This window comes from Armigeres subalbatus, chromosome 1, assembly GCF_024139115.2.
Source record: "Armigeres subalbatus isolate Guangzhou_Male chromosome 1, GZ_Asu_2, whole genome shotgun sequence".
NCBI classification, from domain to species: domain Eukaryota; kingdom Metazoa; phylum Arthropoda; class Insecta; order Diptera; family Culicidae; genus Armigeres; species Armigeres subalbatus.
Genome location: NC_085139.1, coordinates 216,408,282 through 216,416,271, shown reverse-complemented (window position 1 = coordinate 216,416,271; position 7,990 = coordinate 216,408,282).

Below are 7,990 nucleotides of genomic sequence, written 5' to 3'. Positions count from 1 at the left end.
GGAAGGCAACTCATAGAGTGACAGCAGTCAAGAATACCGTATGATGCCGTACGCTGCAACAACTAATGGCTAGATGGACAAGGATACCTACACCAACTACTTCTGTAACACGTTCTTGAAGAGCATTCCGAAACAGCGACCGGTCGTTTTGATTTACGATGGACATAGCTCACACACCTCTCTTGCGCTTGTTCAAAAAGCTTAACATGAAAGCGTTGTGATTCTGAAGCTTCCTCCTCACACAAGCCATCTTTTCCAACCGATGGATTTGTCCGTTTTCAAGCCTCTCAAGCAGAAATATGATGCAACTGTCATTAAATGACAAAGGAATAACTACGGGATTACAAAAGTTACAAAAGTCCACTTTCCCCAACATCATTTCCTGAATTTGGTTACAGTTTGATCCTTCAAACATCAAAAGTGGCTTTCGCAAAGCTGGCATCCATCCGGTTTGTGCTAACGTAATTCCTAAGGATAAATATAACCCATTGTCGCAGAAACGTTTTGATATCAGTTGCAAGCCCCAAAAAGCACCTATCACGAATGAGCACCAAGATACTAACATTTGCAACGATTCCGCTGACAAGGAGAATCGACCAGTTCTCCATGACCGAAAATTATGCTCCATATTTGTCGGATGCTGGTTCAGATCAAGGTGTCAACGAGTCTACAAATAAGCCGGAGATAATTCGTTCGAGCAACGTCAAGCAGAGTGGATCTTTGCAAAAGATTAAGGAACGAAACATTTGGTGCAGAGGTGATCACTTCGATCAAAGCTGTTCAACGATTGAAATCTAAGGCAAGTGACAAAAACAGCGCCATCAAAAGTCAAAAAGGAGGAAAAGGAGAAGCAGGAAAAAATGGCTCAGACAAGAAAAAAAGTTGAAACGGTCTGCAGAGAAAACAGGATCAAGTAACCATTGTGAAAGAGCTAGGTTTGAAGAAACTTTGCCAATGATCGGTATTTTAGTACAGAATTACCGGAAGGTGCATATCCCTCTTCGATAAGTCCCTTGATAAGCGCAATTGATAATAACAAGAAAATATTTTTTTCAAATGAGTTGAGTATTTGCTGAACAAAATTAATAATTCAAACATTATTGACTTCTTTTACCACCTCCCAATCTACATAACGTTACTACAGACGTAACACGTTTCTTTGGTGTGACTATGAACACAACATTTCTCGGGTAGCCTACACAGAGTGTACATATGTGTTTACAAAAACACCACATCCCCTCCCCACTTTCTGATACCCTATCTTGTTCCTAAAGCACTAAAATTCGATACTATATTAGCATTATATATACCTTCCTCAAATTTGTTTTTTTTTTTCAATAGAAAAAAATTAATAGAATAAATTCATCCATAAATTCCTTCTGAACTTAGTTTTCCTTTTCCATACAAAATTCCTGCAAGATTTTTATTCCGAGACTGAAATAGGAAATCCTAAAGGAATTTTCAGAAGAGTTTCATACGGAAATATCAAAAGAATTTCCTGATGAAATTTTCGAACGAGCTCTTGAAGTAATTTCCGAATGTTTTTTGAAAGAATTTTTGAACGTATTTCTAGTAGAAATTCCCAAGCGATATTTCAAAGAAACTCCAAGATTTTTTTAGTAGAGTTTCGGAAGGGATTTCTTGAGGAATTACTGGAAGAATTTGTTAGAGAACTTCCTGACATAATATTGCTGATGCATTTTTTTTTAACAAATGAAGAAGTTCCTAACTCATTTTTAGCAGTAATTCATAAAGAAATTATTTTTAAAAATTCGTAGGTATTCTTAGAGGATTTAAAAAAAAAGTTCTCATGGAACTCACAAAAGAATTCCTAAAGGATTTTTCCGAAGAAATTTCTAGAAAAATTGGCAAATGAATGAATTCTTAAAGGAATCTTTAGAAGTAATTCCGAAGAGTTTTTTAAAAGAATTTACGAGTAAATTTAGAAAGGTATTTCCAAACATAAATTAAAAAAAAAAGTTGTTCCGAAAATATGGAAGATTCCTTTGGAAATTAAGTAACATTTTTAACATGAATTAATTTGAATACTACAATCAATAGCTCTCATGTTGTTCTGTTGATTGCGCTATTCAAATTAATTCATGAAAAAAATGTTACTTAGGTCCTTTTGAAAAGTAAAGCGAGAAATCATAAGACAGCTTCAAAAGTAATTCCAAAATTCCTTTACGAATTATTTTGTGAATTTCTTCAGACATTTTTTTAGAAAATCCTTCGGAAGCTCCTCCAGGAATACCTACAGATTTTTTTTTAGAAATAAAAATGTACTGGAGCCACTTTCATTCGATGGGACTCGAGTACCTGCCTTTGCTTCCACTGGACTCTCATCATCCATCGCTTGAAATTTCAATTCCAGTCGTAACAACTAAAAATGAATCGTTACATGTCAGCGGTACATGGCTCATTAAACTTCCGTAAAATTGATTTCACGGCGTTGCAAAACTATCTGCTGACTGTTAACTGGACGCAAAGTCTTTCATCGAATAATGTGGACGAAATGGCGGAGATGTTTTGAGCAGAAATCGTGCCGTGGGTTAACTCTAATGAGCCGCATAAGGGCCTGCAGCGTCACCTGCTTAGAGCACCTGTGAACTAAACCCTAAGGATTTCGGAGTTTTGTAAATTCCAAGAGGAGGTTTGAATCTATCCCATCAACCGGTTACCTAGATGAAACGGAATCTAGTTTGGCAGCAATGCAATGTCCTGTAAGTTGTTCGCCAAGCATTTTTCATCAGTTTTCTCGACCGACGCAGTCTCTGCGCAAGAAGCTGAGTTAGCAGCTCTAAACGATCCGATGAATGCAGTTGACCTCAAAACGTTTACGATAACCTCAAAAATGATCACGGCGGCAGCATAAAAAATGAAGAATTCCTATTCTCCTGGACCGGACGGCATTCCAGCCGTAATATTTCGTCGCTGCGTAAGAGCTCTTACACAACTCTTGTGCCACATTTTCAACCGAAGAAAAATTTCCTTACGAATGGAAAAAATGCCGGTATACAAAACGGGTGACCGTCGTTACGTTTAGAATTATCGAGGGATAACTAACCTTTCAGCTGCTTCTAAATTATTCGAAATCATAGTGAGTGGCGTGATTCTCGAGGGTACTCGAAATGACATTTCCTTTGACCAGCTTGGATTTATGCCCGGTAGTTTTTGTAATGTACATCGACGTGCATAACACATATCGAGGATAAGGCATAGATCGAGGTCGTCTACACGAACCTGAAAGCTGCCTTTGATAAAATTGACCACCGTATGCTTCTTTGAAAATTATCTCGACTTGGATTCTCCTTACAACAACTGTCCTGGCTGAATTCGTATCTAACTGGCAGAGCATTGTGTGTGAAAATTGGCCCCCGTCTTTCGACAACTTTTTCTAATATGTCTGGGGTCCCGCAAGGTAGCAATCTCGGTCCTCTTTTGTTCACATTGTTCTTCAACGATATGACGCTGCTACTATGAGGTGGTTGTAAGATTGTATATGCAGATGATTTGAAGCTGTATTTTATTGTACGTTCAATTGAAGACTGTAAACGCCTCCAAGCGCTGCTCAATGTATTCATCGTGTGGTGCAGCAATAACCAGCTGATTGTTAGTGTCCCTAAATGCGTGGTGATAACGTTCCAATGAATCAGATACAGTGGTTGGTTTCCTTCCCGCCGCTGCCGTACCCAGGCGCTAACGTATATCTTAAAATAGCCGGCAAGAGTTAACCACTTGAAGTTTGTATGGCGAAAGACATCTAACGAGGGTTTTTCAACAGTAGGAACTTTTCACGAAAAAACTATTTGGTATTAGTTATGTAGGAAGGTATCCGCTACTACGCCTACCAAATATTTGTTCGATTAAGGTGCTTATTTTCAATATATTAAACATTAGATGCCTTTCGCCATACTGATTTTCAAAAGTTAACTCCTAGTGTGCCGCTGTAAGCACGCTCAAAGCAGGCGATTCATTGTATTCGACTATTGCAATAACGGAGTATCGCTGACCAGGGTACAACAAGTAAAGGACTTAGGTGTTATGCTAGATGCTAAATTGTCGTTCGACGAACATCGCTCGGCTGTTATCTCTAAAGCCACTCGTTGAGTTCTATCGCCAAGATTGCTAAAGACTTAACAGACCCATATTGCCTGAAATCACTCTACTGTGCCTTGGTTCGACCCATATTGGAAACAGCTTCGATTGTTTGGGCCCCATACCAGGTTTCATGGTGCTTAAAGATTGAACGCCTTTCTCCGTATCCTGATCGGTGTAGACTTCTGGGCTGGACACGTTACAACGACGAAGGAAGATCCACCAAGCATTGTTTGTTGGGAAGCTTCTAACTGGAGAAACTGACTCGTCGCATCTACTGTCATTTTTTGATTTCCGTACACCTCCAAGGCTGTCATGTACCACGAATCTGCTTTAAACTAGATTCCACCGAACGTCATTTGGATATCACGAGCCGGTTACAGCGCGCCTCCGAATGTTTACGCCAGAGGCGTCGCGTCCGCATGTGCAACCTGTGCACTGCACAGGTACCAATTTTGTCCCTAACATCGAAACCCTCAATAGCTTTCTTGTCATTCTTATACAAATATATACTTGTATTATGTGCATTTGTCATATGTTTAGTACAAACTTAACGATTAGGTATAAATCCATAATCCTAAAATATGCACGGATTTTTTACAGGCGACATGTGATATGAGGCAACCGAAATTCCTCGATGGGGGCGCATTATATTTTACTCCACGATACAGAAACGACGTACCGCTACATGTTGTCCAACCGTGCACTACAGACAAACAGACATAACACATTGAACATTTACTTATTAAATTCATCGTCGTTCAAACACTAACGACATCTGTTGTTTTCACTAAGTTGGGCAAATCACGAACCAGATGGCAGTAGTGAGCAAACGTCAAACTCGAGCAAATCCAATGTGCGCGAAATGAGTGATCCATTGGCCAACTAATGATTATTTGGAATGACCAGCAAATCAGTGAACGATAGAAATTTGACGAGTGTTATGTCTGTTTGTCTGTGCCTGCACTTTCAGCAGAGAACGGTTTGCCATGCATCATACACGCATTATTTTGTATGTGTAGGTCATCCGATTTGACCGCAATCGGCGATGTAGGGGAAGAGGCCCCAAAACGCCCCCCCGATGCAAAACGCCTTTTGTGGTTTCCCTCATATTTACCGTCATTAAGATGTCCGTAACAAAACTAGATCTAAAATATGTAGGATAGGCGAAGAAAGTTTCAAAATAGTGCATGGGAAGGTCGGAAAAACCGAAAATTTCCACATTTTGAAGAAACATCTAACATTTTGGCGAGGCAAAACGCCCTAGTGGCAATAACCTACAAAGTACTTGCGTCTCCACGGACTATTCATACTAGAATTCGCCGACGCGTGGTACTTTGTTCCCTAGGAGCTTTAAGCTAAAAGGCGTTTTGCCTCATGAGTTTTCCGGCTACAGAATATCACCACTTTTTTGAAATGTGAATATTATCAATATGATTGAGATTTTTGCCAATTTTTGAAAGGCATCAACTAGCTATCTTGTTTAATTGATGCATAATGTAAAAATACCCATGAATAGCGTTACAAATAAGACAATAAAGCAGTGTTTGCTTAGCTAGGGCATATTGCCCCCTCTTCCCCTATAGGTAGCCAAAGCGTTCATCGTTTGGCAGTGCACGGTTTGGTGCCGATGGTGCCGATGCAGAAAAGCTCATCGGTTTGGTGCCTACCGAGTAGGTACCTATACCGCTTCAAACAGCGCATGTGCGTTTGGTTGAAGAGCGCGCAATCGGAACAAAATAAAAAAGAAAAGAAGCGGTGATTAAATAAATTTTCTGCTCTCTCAAAGCGTTCCATGGTGAAAGTCCGGTTTTGAATAAGCACATCGGATCAAAAGCGTTTTAATATTTCATATTGATTGGGATTTTGGCCTATGATGAATTTTTCGTCAAATCCAATAACCAAAATATTTAGAAGCTATTCGTATACCATGTGGACAACCTAGGGGGTAGAGGGGTAGGAAGAATGTCCATGGTTCACACAAATTAATGAAAAATTGCATGATCAGATGTGTACGCTGATGGAGGGAAGAGCACATCTAAAACTGTTCAACATCTGTCCACGTGGTATGAAAACAGCCCTTCGGAAAAAAAGATTCATCAAAGGAATAAACTAAAATAGAATAATTAATAGTTGAGGGACGTTTAGATTATAAACTTCATTGTACAGACCCCATTTTTCTGATATGTATGACATGCTAATTACAAATGTGTATTAGCCATCTAATCATTCTTAATATAATTCAATTTTCTGAACGCATAACTATTAAGACTTGTCTCATTCTACGAAATAACTTGAATTAAAATTAAAAGATACCGTTTCATTGAATAGATGTCTTATATGTCATATTGAAAAGCATTATGATTCCCCAGATTAGTTTCTTTTTCAATTTAACGCACTGTCACTCTAGTATGAATTTAATTCGAGAAATGGGATGTTGCTTAGAAGCAGATAGACGAAACATATGGGATCGTTTATATTGGATGTGCCAATTCAGGTCCCTTTTTCAGGTCAGGTTTTCTCAAAATATTTAACTTTGATACGAGAAGCACGAACAATCATCAACTCGTCATAATTTTCATCATTGAATTCTTAACTTTAGATACTTAAGATTGAATTCTTAACTTTTTCACCGGCGCGTGCTTACTTGTAATTTTAATGCTGATACATTGACAGCTACATCAAACAACTGAAAACCGAAATACGCCGCTCGGTGCACAGGTTAAAAAATTTACCACGCGACGCCTCTGAGTTTACGCAGGTGGAGAACTTGTTTGAGTTTGGTTAGGCGTCTAGTAGATTTTCGAACAAGCTGTACAATTCAGTGTTAATTTAGTATTGTAGTAATTGTAATTTAATATTCTATCATTCATTAAGACTTTGGGTCAGATGAATATTTTTTTTAACAAATAAACAAATAATTAATAACAAACAAACAGTTGAGTCAAGTATGAGACACTGAAGACGACCACACAGTTGTGGTCGAAACACGTATCTGCAAAGATATCGAAATAATTGGTGGAATTAAATGGAGTTACTTAACTCGTCTTAGACGGTTGAAACAAACATCGCTAGGTGGATTAATCAGTGTTTTAGGAATATCTTCGCATATTCTTCCGGAAATGTATTTAAATACTTCTTGCGACCTTGTAACCTGCTGCTCTTGCTTGGCGACTGTGGCGGGAGTCATTGTTCCGCGTATTGAGCTTTCTTTGTGCTCTCAGCCTCGCCAAGCAACACAGGAATTTTGGCTAAGTCAAATCGTTTTATAAACACTACACTTGAACAACAAGTACAACAGAACACAGACATCGGATCGGTCGTAGTCAAGTGACGATCGATCGCGCCACATGCCTTTACGAACGCTCCGCTGGGCACGTCACCCTTTCGAAATCAGTTAATTCTGCTATGATCGAAAGAAATTGATGAGGTAGTTATCATAAGAAAGCATGCACTGGTTTGAGGAACCCTAATGGGCTACGGATTACTCTCTGATAAGAGATAGAGCACGATCTCCAAGACGAAGGCCAATCGGAATTGAGTACCTGCGATCGTAAATTATTTGCTAATTAAATACTCGTATGAAATCAGAGTAGATCAGTTGTTGGTTTATCCGTTAAGCAGACGTAGTGATCAATCTCGTGTAGTTCTGACCGTCAACGTTACGATCGTCAAACCAGCCAGTGAATCATTGCAATGGTTGTAAAAAAAGTGGCAATGGGGCTGTGTGACTAAAGAAGCAAACCTGTGAGATCGGTAAGAAGTGATATAATGAATATCCTTGTTCACTTCAAGTCAAGCAACTGGTGCACAAGCAGAAGTAATTTCAATATTACTCTTCGATGCCTACACCAGGCCTTTCTTCAATCCGCAAAATCCATGGCGATGGTGC